Here is a 15,422-nt window from a genome sequence, read left to right as displayed (position 1 = left end):
TCTAGAGACCAGCTGTATAACATACGGGGATATCTAGAGACCAGCTGTATAACATACATGGATATCTAGAGACCAGCTGTATAACATACATGGGGATATCTACAGCCCAGCTGTATAACATACATGGGGATATCTACAGCCCAGCTGTATAACATACATGGGGATATCTAGAGACCAGCTGTATAAAATACATGGGGATATCTACAGCCCAGCTGTATAACATACATGGAGATATCTAGAGACCAGTTGTATAAAATACATGGGCACGTTTGAGATCTCCCCAGAGTGGCTTGATGATATTAAGGTCAGGAGACTGTGATGGCCACTCTAGAAGGTCAAGGTGTTGTTTGGTATATTGTAACCAGGCTTTTTTGTGGCATTGGCGCAGTAAAGGCTTCCTTCTGTCAACTCGGCCATAGCCCATTTTTGTTCAATTATCGTTGTATTGTGCTCCTTGAAATAACCAGTCATTTTCCAGAGCAGCCTGTATTTCTCCTGAGGTTACCTGTGGGTTTCTCTCAATATCCCGAACTATTTTTCTGGCTGTTTTGGCTGAAATCATTCTTGGTCTACCTGACCTTGGCTTGGATTCAAGAGATCCCAGAATATTCCACTTCTGAATAAGTTATTTTCTGGCTCAGTATCTAGCCTGCTCAGTGCATCCACATGAGAGCTAACAAACTCATTGACTATTTATACACAAATACTAATTGCAATTGAAAAAGCCACAAGTGTGGGAAATTCACCTTTAATTGCCATTTTCACCTGTGTGTCACTTTGTATGTCTGTAACAAGGCCAAACATTCAAGGGTATGTAAACTTTTGATCAGGGACATTTGGGTGATATGTTATCACTGTGATTTAAAAAGGAGCCAAACAACTATGTGATAAATAAATGGCTTTATACGATCACTATCCTTAAATAAAAGACAATTTTCTTTCATGATCAGTCATATTTTCAAAATCAATCCCAAAATCTCCCAAAATTTCTGCCAGGGAATGTCTAGTGTCTAGTTCTGTGCTTATTGTGAGCGGTTGCTTCGCGATATTCTACGGCTATTTATCTGCGAAGAATGGCATAGAGAACATTTGCAAATAAAAAGGAGAAACAAAAATTATGGTTATAATTTTCTGGGTTTGCTATGGGATTGCTTTGCCAATACTTCAGCAATCGCTAGCCACCCCCAAGCGCTGCCCCCAAGCGCCGCCCATGACCAGTGGTATATAACACATTGAGATTTAAACATAGGATTATAAAATACATGGAGATATCTAGAAAACAAGTTAAACAAAATACGTGGAGATATCTAGAGACCAGGAGCATAAACACAGAGACAGAGAGAACAGACAGATGAGAGATGTGTGAGAAGATAAAGAAGAAAGGATGGGAAGAAAGAGGTGGAAAGAGGAGGAGACAGGATGGAGAGAAAGTTTCTCTCTGAGAAGAGTTCTACTTTATTGGATCACTTTTCATCTGTGGTACAAAGCGCTCTACTGGCATGCACACACAGACACATAAACACAGACAAAAACACACACAAAAAACCACACACTTTGGTTTCACTATCTTTGTGAGGACCGGTAATCGAGCACTATTATAAAAAATCTCAAACACCTAATTCTAAAAACTGACCCTAAACCTCATCCTTGACCCTAACCTCAACACCCTAATCCTAATCATTATTGTAAGCCTAACCCTAATCCAACCATAAACCCTAACCCCAAGGCAAAAAAGAAAACATTTAAGTAAGGAGCGGCCCTACTTCACCAGACTTTCTTCATTCGACAATAAAGTAAAACCCACACGCAGACACACACACACACACACACACACAAAGACAAAGCAATGGTGTAATAGCAGTCTGTGTGTGTGTGTGTGTGTGTGTGTGTCTGAGTCTGAGTGTGGATTTTACTTTATTGTCGAATAAAGTGTATGTGTGTGTATATATATATATATATATATATATATATATATATATATATATATATATATATATATATATGTGTGTGCTCACTATCTCCCCCACAGATCAAAAGCTTTACATTATCCCACATTATCTCTCCTGATCCATCTGTGAGACAATGACATCACGATAGGGATCACCACGATCCAAGAACCCTGAGCCACAGAACGTCTCACTGTCTCCGACAAAACACACACCACATATTACATGAATCAATAATGCTTTCATCTTTCTGCTCATCCATTCAGTCTCTGCACTATTCTGGCACTGTAGGTCAGGTAAAAGGGTCTATTTCGGTTATCAAAGTATTTAAATCCCATTTCACTCCGGTCGTCACCGATGCATTCACAGCATTTCTGATCAGGGGAAAACATTTTTTTTTGTTTTTGTTTTCTTGCTGGCTGTTAAGAAATGGCTGCAGTGGCCTTGACTGGCCAGAGTGGGGCGCCGTTTCCTATGACATCCAAAGGTACCGGTCCGACTGAATCCCAAACACCCCATTCTCCTCGCCATAAGGGCCTCCAACAGTCGCTCAGTCATCCCAAACCCGAGGGAGGAGGGGGTTAATCTAGATCCTCCAATGGACAGGAGGCTGAGGCAGCGCAGAGAATGGATGGGTCCAGAGCGCCGGGCCAACATTTAACTTACATTACATTTCTTTGTTAAGTCAGACTTCAAAAGTTTTCTACATATAACAAATGAAATACCTCCTGTCCCGTGAAACCACACGGGGGAAATATGAATTCCGTGCACGTTTTGTTATTTACGTAGACAATATGAGTCGCCTCAGTCAAGGTTGGTGGACTCACTGATCCCCTCGTCACCCCCTGAGTCTGGTCAACAACAGTGAAAACACGACCATGCAGTCTATATTAGGGGGGTGTAGCTAGCTGGCGAGGAGAGGGAGTGGCTTGGGATTCACTGATCTTCCATCCATTCCCATCTTCTGCTCTATTCTCTCCTCCCTCGTCCTGCCACCCCTCCCCATTATCTCCCCCGCCACATTCACTCTCTCTCTTCATATCTCTCGCTTTCCCTCTACATCTCTCTCGCCCTCCAACTCTCCCTCCATCCCTCCCTCCAAATCTCTCTCTCTTTCCCTCTACATCTCTCTCTTTCCCTCTACATCTCTCTCTTTCCCTCTATATCATTCTCTCCCTCCATATCTCTCCCTCCAACTCTCTCTTCATATCTCTCTCTCCCTCCATATCTCTCCCTCCATATCTCTCTCTCTCCCTCCATATCTCTCTGTCTACCTCAGACTGGGGCTGGGTGTATCCTGTAGCATTCCAGACTTGGCTGGTGAGGGATGGGGGATTAAGGAACACACACTCTTGGTTGTCAGACACACACACACACACACACACACACACACACTGCTGTTACTAAGGAAATAACTTTACAGTTAGACTGCATGGGAAGACCTGTCGAACATGGCCTGTCACACATACAAACACAAAAACACTCTTGTTCTACCATGCTGAGTTCCTTACAAAATGGTTTTAGTATTTGCATTTTTCTCTGGGTAACATGTCTTTGATAAGCAGGACTGCCCGACCAACCGTCTACTCTGGTCCGTTAAAAGGAGGGACCCTACTACCTATTGGTCCATTAAAAGGAGGGACCCTACTTCCTACTGGTCCATTAAAAGGAGGGACCCTACTTCCTACTGGTCCATTAAAAGGAGGGACCCTACTTCCTACTGGTCCATTAAAAGGAGGGACCCTACTACCTACTGGTCCATTAAAAGGAGGGACCCTACTACCTACTGGTCCGTTAAAAGGAGGGACCCTACTACCTACTGGTCCATTAAAAGGAGGGACCCTACTACCTACTGGTCCATTAAAAGGAGGGACCCTACTACCTACTGGTCCATTAAAAGGAGGGACCCTACTACCTACTGGTCCATTAAAAGGAGGGACCCTTGTACCTACTGGTCCATGTAGATAATCTTTATTTATGTGTTTAACTTTGTCACCCGTCTGTATATATGTATGTATACTGTATATGATTAGTGTATAGGAAGCTGGGAATGCCCGTGGTTTGGTTTGGGTAGGCAGAAGACACTACTTGAACTGGGAGCTTTTGTTTTGAAAATGTGCACGCTTGTCTACACCTACACCTTCCGTTCAGTGTTTAAACATACACCTACACCTTCCGTTCAGTGTTTAAACATACACCTACACCCTCCGTTCAGTGTTAAAACATACACCTACACCCTCCGTTCAGTGTTGAAACATACATCTACACCCTCCGTTCAGTGTTAAAACATACACCTACACCCTCCGTTCAGTGTTTAAACATACACCTACACCCTCCGTTCAGTGTTTAAACATGCACCTACACCCTCCATTCAGTGTTTAAACATCTACACCCTCCGTTCAGTGTTTAAACATCTACACCCTCCGTTCAGTGTTTAAACACCTACACCCTCCGTTCAGTGTTTAAACATCTACACCCTCCGTTCAGTGTTTAAACATACACCTACACCCTCCGTTCAGTGTTTAAACATCTACACCCTCCGTTCAGTGTTTAAACATCTACACCCTCCATTCCGTGTTTAAACATACACCTACACCCTCTGTGCAGTGTTTAAACATACACCTACACCCTCCGTTCAGTGTTTAAACATACACCTACACCCTCCGTTCAGTGTTTAAACATCTACACCCTCCGTTCAGTGTTTAAACATCTACACCCTCCATTCAGTGTTTAAACATACACCTACACCCTCTGTGCAGTGTTTAAACATACACCTACACCCTCCGTTCAGTGTTTAAACATACACCTACACCCTCCGTTCAGTGTTTAAACATACACCTACACCCTCCGTTCAGTGTTTAAACATACACCTACACCCTCCGTTCAGTGTTTATTTGATTGCACATGCTAACAGGGTCATGGTATAGCCCTACTTAAGAGTCTACTTAATAGATCTTTGATCTGTTTGACTCAGCCTGACTCTATGTGCTTCTAATCCACTTTAATGGCAGTTATTTTTTTTCTACAAGGCCGCAGGGGTGCGAGGGGGGGCACAGAATGACAGAGGGAGAGAAAAGAATGGAGAGAAGGATTGAGAGGGAGAGAGAAAAATAGACATTGAAAAAACATCCACAAAGGAACATAAACAAAGGAGAATATGGAGAGCTGAAGAGGGATGAGAGCTGAAGAGGGATGAGAGCTGAAGAGGGATGAGAGCTGAAGAGGGACGAGAGCTGCGGAGGGACGAGAGCTGCGGAAGGGACGAGAGCTGCGGAGGGATGAGAGCTGAAGAGGGACGAGAGCTGAAGAGGGACGAGAGGGGCAGACGGATGAAAAATAAAAAGGGAAAAAGAGTGACAGAGAGAGAGAGAGAGAAAGATTAGAGAGCAAAAGTGCAATAACAAAATTCACACATTTGAAATGATCCCCACCCACCCGGTACCAGCCCCGGTAGATCATGTCAATGGAGCAGACACACACTCACAGGGCATGTTTCTGGAAAACCAGAGCTCCACAAAGCGGAGGTAATCAGCCGTGAAATGTGCTCCAGGCGACGGCTTTGGGTCTGAGCACCTCACCTCTAAGGATTACACACACCCTGGCTATGGCGGAGGGAGGTGGAGAGACAGGCACGTTCATCTCATATGACAACGATAAAAAGAGGCACATTAGTGTGAGAAGAGGAAACACAAATCCCTACATTCACTGATATGTAATGGAGGACAGAGAAATAAAAAAAAATACTAAAATGAAGAGAGACTGAAATGGCAAGACTGAAATGAAAGTAAAGTTTCTGATACCAGTGCTGATTCAGAAATAAGCGAAATCAAATTAAAAAACTGCAGTGAAAAGCAAGTGAAATGAAACAACAGTGTAATAAAAAGACTGAAATACACACACACACACACACACACGAGTACACACGCAGGCACGCAGTCAAAAGTGTTTACTGTGGGATTCTTTTGACCGCCTATCCATTTAGAGCAATGAGCACAGTGTATCAACATCATGCAGACATTCTTCTGTAGCACATAACAACAATCAGCATCTTACAAGGAAAGAACCAGAAGTATTTGGCCAATGTTGCCTACTGGTGGTCAAACATCTCACATTTCAACTGTAGTCCTCCAACAAGGTTACTCCAAGACACTGTCACTCCTCCAACACTCCATCACTCCTCCAACACACTGTCACTCCTCCAACACTCTATCACTCCTCCAACACACTGTCACTCCTCCAACACTCCATCACTCCTCCAACACACTGTCACTCCTCCAACACTCTATCACTCCTCCAACACACTGTCACTCCTCCAACACTCTATCACTCCTCCAACACACTGTCACTCCTCCAACACTCTATCACTCCTCCAACACACTGTCACTCCTCCAACACACTGTCACTCCTCCAACACACTGTCACTCCTCCAACACACTGTCACTCCTCCAACACACTGTCCCTCCTTTCAACACTCCATCACTCCTCCAACACTCCATCACTCCTCCAACACTCCATCACTCCTCCAACACTCCATCACTCCTCCAACACACTGTCACTCCTCCAACACTCCATCACTCCTCCAACACTCCATCACTCTTCCAACACTCCATCACTCCTCCAACACACTGTCACTCCTCCAACACTCCATCACTCCTCCAACACTCCATCACTCTTCCAACACTCCATCACTCCTCCAACACACTGTCACTCCTCCAACACTCCATCACTCCTCCAACACTCCATCACTCCTCCAACACTCCATCACTCCTCCAACACACTGTCACTCCTCCAACACTCCATCACTCCTCCAACACTCCATCACTCTTCCAACACTCCATCACTCCTCCAACACACTGTCACTCCTCCAACACTCCATCACTCCTCCAACACTCCATCACTCCTCCAACACACTGTCCCTCCTTTCAACACTCCATCACTCCTCCAACACACTGTCCCTCCTTTCAACACTCCATCACTCCTCCAACACACTGTCACTCCCCCAACACGCTGTCACTCCTTTCTACACTCCAACACACTGCCACTCTCCCAACACAATGCCAATCCCCAACACTCCCATCACTTCCTCAACACTCCCATCATTTCCCCAACACACTGTCACCCCCAACACAGTCACTCCCCAAAACTTCCATCACTCCCCCAACACACTGCCACTCTCCCAACACACTGTCACCCCCAACACACTGTCACTCCCCAAAACTTCCATCACTCCCCAAAAACTCCATCACTCCCCCAACACACTGCCACTCTCCCAACACACTCCTCCAACACTCGCTTCACTCCTCCAACACTCGCTTCACTCCTCCAACACTCCTGTCACTCCCCCAACACTCCCGTCACTCCCCCAACACTCCCGTCACTCCCCCAACACTCCCGTCACTCCCCCAACACTCCATCACATCCCGAACACACTATCACTCCTCCAACAAACTATCACACCTCAACACAATATCACACCTCCAGCATACTGCCACTCCCCCAACATTCCATCACTATCCCCCAACATTCAATCACTATCCCCCAACATTCCATCACTATCCCCCAACATTCCATCACTATCCCCCAACATTCCATCACTATCCCCCAACATTCCATCACTATATCCCAACATTCCATCACTATCACCCAACATTCCATCACTATCACCCAACATTCCTCCCAACATCAGTGAGAATTCTGCGTTTGTATAACAATAACGCATACCTTTCAAGATCTTCTGAAAAAGGTCCCAAGATTCTCTGCAATCTCACTCAATAACGCCCACACACCAACCCCCACCCTTTAACCTGGCCCCACCCTTCAACCTGACCCCACCCGTCAACCTGACCCCACCAGGGTGTTAAACCAACTTACAGAAGTCCTGTTTGCTTATGCGGAGGTCTGGTCATGTTTCCTGTTTCTGAGAGTTTGTCGAGGACGTTAATTACACAAATTAAGACCGTGCAGTAAGGTGCGCATTACAACCCATGGCAAGCTGCACCAGGTTCCAGAACTCATCCCCTCCCTCCTCCCCCCTCATCCCTCTCAGTCTACATCTCTCCCAGTGGACACGACTAAACCAACAATAACTAATCATCACTGTCACATCCTCAAGCCCTCTGCACTGGCTGCTGTTCTTCACACTCCAGTTCCAGGAGTGGCCAGGATGCCGTCTTTGGTGCTCGTGAGCTCTGTTGTTGGCACAACGTTCTGTCAGACTTTTGGCTAAGCTCTCTCTGGCTTCTTCCTTCCCTGTCTTATTCACAACTAGCTGGAGCACATCTTTACAGCTGTGTTTACCTTGGTCTTTGACCAGAGAGAAACACAAAAACACAGACAGGCAGACAGACAAATCCACAAATAACATCCCTTCGATATACAGATTCAAACAAGTGTTCCTGACATGTCTGCCCTCAGCAACTACCAGGTAGACCACTTGTCTGTCTTCAGTAACTACCAGTTAGACCACCTGTCTGTCTGCAATAACTACCAGGTAGAACACGTGTCTGTCTTCAATAACTACCAGGTAGAACACGTCTCACCTCAGTAACTACCAGGTAGACCACCTGTAACTACCACTTCAGTAACTACCAGGTAGATCACCTGTCTGTCTTCAGTAACTACCAGGTAGACCACCTGTCTGTCTTCAATAACTACCAGGTAGACCACCTGTCGGTCTTCAGTAACTACCAGGTAGATCACCTGTCGGTCATCAGTAACTACCAGGTAGATCACCTGTCGGTCTTCAGTAACTACCAGGTAGATCACCTGTCGGTCTTCAGTAATTACCAGGTAGATCACCTGTCGGTCTTCAGTAACTACCAGGTAGATCACCTGTCGGTCTTCAGTAATTACCAGGTAGATCACCTGTCGGTCTTCAGTAACTACCAGGTAGATCACCTGTATGTCTACAATAACTACCAGGTAGACCACCTGTCTGTCTTCAATAACTACCAGGTAGACCACCTGTCGGTCCTCAGTAACTACCAGGTAGACCACCTGTCTGTCTTCAGTAACTACCAGGTAGACCACCTGTCTGTCTTCAGTAGCGTTAATGTTGACAAGGCCGTCATGTCTATTAATGTTTAATTCCTTAAGTACTCACATAAAAGGCAACTATTAATCACATGTGCAACAGACACCATTTAATTTAACTGAAGTAATATACTGAACAGATCTTGGATTCCAGGGCACAAAAATGCTAGATCATTCTTTGATGGTAACAACCTGTAACCTTTACCTCAAAGTAACTGTAATGTCCTCACCAATACCGGCATTCTAATGCACGCGCACACAGCATTTGGAGAAAATCATTAAACTAATGTCTAGTAAGAAGTCTCAAAACAGCAAATACCAAATAAGAGCCAAGCCCTAGCAGGAGTCATTGTTACAGTAGACCCAGGTGTGTCAGTGATCGGTGGGAACAGAAGCCTCCACAGTGCTCTCCAGGGTTGTCCCTGTGGCGTTGTCCAAACATGTTAGGGTGGAGCAGCCTTGTCCTGCATCTGGTCTGCTGCCGCGCGCGTCCGTTCAGGTCTGCGTTCGGTGGGTTCTGTCCAGTGTTCTACCACAGATCCATCTCTGTTCAGACTCTACACTGCAAAAATAGTAAGTGATTGATTGACTGACTGCTTGATATTTACCTATGGAACCTTCGGAACAGTTCAGAACATTCCAGAACTCACCCAGCGATGCTTGTCTACCCGAACTAGAAACCCAGCAGACCTTCTGACAGACTGAAAGCTAGCCAGGGTGTGATTTCCCACACGCATGCGCGCACACACACACTTTGTTTGAGTATCCTTGTAGGGACTCAAAATGGAAATCTCCCTATCCCCTAACCCTTACCGCAACTGTGACATTCACCCTGAACTCAACCTAAGCCCTAAAGCCCCTCACGTGGAACAGCGTCATTTCTCCACATCTAGGGTAAAACAAGAACACAAAAAAACATACAGATGGATATAAAGAAACACATGCATGAATGCACGTGCACACGCATGCACAAACACAGACAGAGAAAAATACACACACACACACACACACACTCCATTCGTCACAGCGAGAATTCCACAATGGGCTACAAGCAAGCTCCACGATAACAAAGACCCAGCAGCCTGTTAGCTGTCGAAGGGGATTTGGGGGGGGGGTCCAATAGGGTCTCTGGGGGTGGGGTGGGTGGGTGTAAAAGACAGGGGCCTCTCTCAAAAGAAAGTCTGGAAGACTGTGTGGTCGTGTACCCCTAAAACGAAGCGGCGGGGATTGGGGGGGCGATTAGTGCGGTTCACCATTAGCACATAATAGCAAGACGGCAAGAGAGGTGAGATGGGGTACCCCCTTAGTACAAGGGGTGAGTCTGGGTACAGAGTAGGAGACGTGGTTGAGGGATCAGTAAAGTCTGGAGTCTGGTTGTCCTTAGGAGCACGCCTCCATTTGATAAAGACCATCAAATCTCGCTGCTAGCAGACAGGCAAAGACTCACAAACAGGGATTAGTTGTAGCTAAAGGAAGGGAAGTCAATGAAAGTATTGTTAGCAAAAGAGAGAAAATCCACTGTGTTATCACAACTGCTGAAGAAAGAAAGCTCAGTCAGACAGACAAGAGCTATTAGCTGATGAGAGCTTAAGACATACTTTAGTTAGATTTTACTGTGCGCTTCGTGAGTTTGAGGTAGAAATTACTGTGAGCTTGGTGATTTTGAGGTAGACTACTGTGGATTTGGTGAGTATGAGGTAGTCTGTAAGCTTTGTGAGTTTGAGGAGAACATTACTGTGGGTTTGGTGAGTTTGGCGTAGAAATTACTGTGGGTTGGGTGATTTTGAGATAGGCATTACTGTTGGTTTGGTGAGTTTGATGTAGTATTTACTGTGGGTTTGGTGATTTTGAGATAGGCATTACTGCTGGTTTGGTGAGTTTGACGTTGGCATTACTGTGGGTTCGGTGAGTTTGAGGTAGTCTTTACTGTGGTTTAGGTGAATATTAGGCAGAATTTACTCTAATGGGGATGGAACATTATGAGCTTAACTCTAATCAGTCATATCAGACACAGAATGACCCAGCATGTGCAGAAGCAATTTTTTCTGTGTGTCCGTCTGTGTGTGTGTGTGTGTGTGTGTATGTGTGTCCGTGTGAGAGTGAGTGTGTATCAGGTAGGTAGTGGTCCAGGTATGGTCTGTGCGGCTCCAGGTGTGCTGTTGACATTTTTATCAGGGTTCAATCAGCCTTGGAAAGGTTTTGTGCGCACACTCACACATGCACGCGCACACATATGCACGCATGCACACAGTTTTTTATTCACTCCAGCTATGCATCCAATCACAGCTTCAGTGACTTAATCGTCCCCCTGTTTCTGCACACACACACATGCACAGACACACACACACACGCACAGACACACACGCACAGACACACAGAAACAGACACACACACGGCGACAGCGTAAATCAAACGTCCAAATGTGACCGAGCTGATGACCACACTCTCCACCCTGCCTCTCTGATGACATCAGCTAACAGCCACATCCCAACAATTCTCCCTGAAGGGCCCCTCTGCTGACCAGGGCATCATAAGCCCGCTCAGGATGCAGGCGGCCCCTCCGCAGACCCTCCTCCCTAAATACTAGTGGCTCAAATCAAGGTCGTCGTCCCAAGACGGAGAGCCTTGGCCAAAGCGCTGGATTCACTACAGCCGGCCTCATCCAGCAGCACATTCTAAATTAGAATTCACGTTTCATCATGATTTGAATTTTGCATTTCTATGGAAACCACTATAACCTGGTACCATGTCATTTTAAAAGGATGACGAGTGGAATAAAAACAGTGACTTTATATGCCTTTGCTGTAAAAGGTGCACTGCAGAAATTAAGTTTGGATTATTTATTTTTTTGATGAGGAGTAAGAGAGAGGAGAAAATATATCAAAACAGGTAAATTACATGAAACAGGTATCTCTGGATATAAACATACACACACAGATTCATGGATGCACGCACACGCAGTCCTGAAGGTTAAAAAAAGCAGCCTCTAATGTTCAACACTGACATCTGATTGGCTGCTAGGGCTTATGGAATTCCATCTATTATCCTCCATGATAGGCTGCAACACTTCCGTCAACTACCAATGGAACTCCATACAATAAGGTCTGGGTAACATATACAGACACAATGTTGTGTGTGTGTGTTTATCCACATCTTGGTGTACATAGTTAAACATCAAAAAAATCGGTCGCCCCACGTTTGTTTGACTAATTGAGAAAATGCAATTTCCAACTCAGGGTTTAGGTTTAGGGGAAAAACGCTAAATTGGCCTAGTGTTAAAATTGGGGTTACAATCAGGTTTAGGCATTACTGTTTAGGGTTATGGGTGAGGGTTAGGCCTAGGGAATACTGAACATGGATTTCTGGGTTAGGGTTAGGTAGAAAAATGTGCGTTGCAACATTCAAAGCCTTTCTCTGTGTGTGTGAGTCCTCAACACGCTGGGAGCCAGCCGTGACAGACACATTTCACAGGTAGTCTTGTCTACTCTAGAGCCCATTCACAAACTCAACACGTCCTCATTGACCCTATTGACATTTCCCTAAGAGGCTTCCCCGTAACCACCCCGAAGGGACACTGTCCCAAAGAAATATATTTTAACAGTTTTCCCGAGTGTAGGCCTATACAGGGAACAAACTAGGAGGGGTCAAAGTTCATGCTAGTGAACTGATCTCTGATACCTCTATGAAAGCGCATATCTGTCCCCTGAGGCATTCTGGGATGCAACAGCCGTTAACTATTTTCAAATTACCTACAGACACTTGGGTTAACACGTGTGATTCACTAACACTTGTGGTGAAGTGCCATGAATGCACTTTAATCCCTTCGTACATTGTTAAAACGATTTTGTGAGTACACTAAATCTGTCTAAAAACATGTACTCTGGTTTAGTTAATACTAATGTATATATATTATATCTATCTGAGACCAAAATATCAATATATTTAACCCATACCTCAGGAATATCTGAAAGCAATGTCTGATTAGTATTTTGGATGCCAACAGTCATCAGGATCCTGGCATTTTATCAAGTTTTCATTAAATTGACAATTGGCTGATATGAACGGCTGCTATCAGGAGTCAGTAGGGAAGAACATTAAGTAAAAAATGGAGCCTTTATATTATGGTTATTCATTTGTATTGTTAATTTATTGATGTGTATTAATTAAATATAATTTAGGTGATTTAACTTTTCATGCTATTATCATGAAGTTGTCAGTTAATTTTCTGCAGGTAGCAAATTAACATTGATGAAAAGATAGATACATTACCCAATCATCACTAGAGATAGATTGATGTAACAAATGGGAAAGTAAATATGAAAACTTTTGAATGGCTGCTCAATTCTAAATATTGAATAGACATATAGGTTTTCTATTTGTTAAGCTATATTAATACATTTTAGAGTTGTATTTTGGGGTGACCCTAGGTAATCCCGTAGCCTGCTTCTCATTGATAATTCTATTCATGTGCATTTAAATTTAAGTCTTGACGGCGAGAAGCACGAAGACAGTAGCGCAATTTAACCATGACGGCCGCCAACTTGGTCCCATTCGATTCCTGACAGGGTATGTAAAATAGCCTGACTTTTACACTGAAGAGTCAACTAATTTTTTTTTACATAGTGTCAATTATAAAACAGGAATTGATCAACCACACCGCACATGGAGAAGATAATAGCGATGCATCAGTTAACTTCCGTGACAGAAATTACCTGTGGTCGGTCAGGCCCGCTTAGACAAAAAGGGTTTACGTAAAAAAAATTATGAATAGACCTAAATATCAGAGTACAAATTAGATCCCAAGTTAGGTCAATTGACCTTTAATTGGAATAACCTGAACCATAACCCCGAGTACCCATGGAGCCAGGTCAGATTTAATAAATGTATCAATCTATATTCCCCAACAAAATGAAATTGTATACTGCACAAATGTTAATTATATATTTTCATTATTATTATTGATGGTGTTTTTGCAAGACATTTACTCTCCATTTTGACCGCAGGCACATCGTTTTTTTTAGGAGAAAAAGATGGATTTGCGGATAGTTAAACAAGTACCCTCCACCCACAATATTTTATTTAACTTAAAGTTGTGCCAAAGTCATAAATGTACCACAATGCCAACTCCGCGACTCCCGGTGAGAATTTTTTGAAATCCTAAATACTTTAAATTAAGCGTGCACAATGGGCAATTTATGTTCCAAAAATACAAACATTCAATATTTGAAAGTCACAATTAACAAGCACTATAATCCGTGGAATAACAGTAAAATAATTCGTTCTTACTTGAATGGTTAAGACAGTTTCCCCTAGAATGTTCGTCGTTGCAAAACTTTCTCCAGAACTTCCAAAACGGGACCTGTCCGGTTCAGTCTTCTTTATCCTCGCTAAGAGACCAAATGTATGAACAACGGATCAAACAAGTAGGAGTATCCCCGGAAAATATACAAATTCCCCCTCCGTTAGTACACTTGGCACGGGAGTTCGTTTGTCGTTCACTGATTTCGCAACAAGTTGCACAGAAAAGTGTATCTGCCTATTCCAAAATAAGCCGCGCACGTCCCTTCTCCGTCCGGGATATCGGTCTCCGCACTCCCGTTCACCTTAGTTGAGCCACAGTTATTTTCTCCGCCGGCATACCCAAAAGGCAACAGGTGTAAAATAAAACAGTGATTATGCGATTACTTTTTTTTTTTTAAATACAAACGATTAGGCAACCCCCTCTGTTTTACGCAAACCCAAGATGAACACACGCGAAGTTGAGTATTCCAGTTCGGGAGGTGAAAAAAAATGTTCTCCGGACAGAGTGTGTGAAACAAAGAGTTGCGAGTCAAATCTGAACTTCGTTTTGAGGACTACAATTTGGAGACCAGACTACTCGCGTCCAACAAACACCAGGCGATCACACTCGGACCATGTAACCAAGAAGAGAAGTTTCACAGCAGCAACACCAAACAGCAGTGCATGAGTTTATCCAGACGTGTTTTCCTCTCCTTCGAGTATGCGTTTCATTAATAAAGCCCCATGTACACTCCAGTCGCCCGCGGCAGGCCGTGTGTCTGGCAGCGGTGGGTGAAGTCTAGCACGGGCCGTCTTGTGGCTGTATACGGTTAACGTTAAGCGGCGGAAAGCGGAAAGCCTGACAAATTTTAACTTCACAGTCCTTCTTCAACCGGTGTTTGACTTGAGAGAGAGAGAGATTGAATGAGTTGAGCAGAGTTTTGTGCGCCTGCAGTCGACATCTGTCTTCTACGGGCTAATACCTTAGCGAACAGGGATTCATCCAGAGTACTGAGCAACTCCCACAGGACAGAGAGACGGACAGACAAAATGAAATGACAAACTGTTGTTATTTGACAGTCCACAATTTCTTTGTTATTTTGCCTCTCTGAAGGTTCAAGCACTGTTTAATTCAGCATATTGTAAATTGTTAATTCAATTTAG

At 44.2% G+C, this 15,422-nt stretch overlaps 1 protein-coding gene across 3 annotated transcripts in view; it reads right to left on the bottom strand.

Moving 5' to 3' along the window:
• Window positions 1-15,422, bottom strand: part of wnt5b (wingless-type MMTV integration site family, member 5b) — a 99,948-nt gene extending 84,526 nt beyond the window's left edge. For all 3 annotated transcript variants that reach the window (XM_010891997.5, XM_010891999.5, XM_010892000.5), the window contains exon 1: window positions 14,265-15,422. The gene's annotated coding sequence lies outside the window, so the exon portion shown is untranslated. The remainder of the gene's footprint in view (window positions 1-14,264) is intronic.

This window comes from Esox lucius, chromosome 18 (genome assembly GCF_011004845.1).
Source record: "Esox lucius isolate fEsoLuc1 chromosome 18, fEsoLuc1.pri, whole genome shotgun sequence".
In the NCBI taxonomy this organism is placed as follows: domain Eukaryota; kingdom Metazoa; phylum Chordata; class Actinopteri; order Esociformes; family Esocidae; genus Esox; species Esox lucius.
Note: the sequence above shows the minus strand (reverse complement) of the source record. Positions and strands in the feature narration are given on the sequence as shown.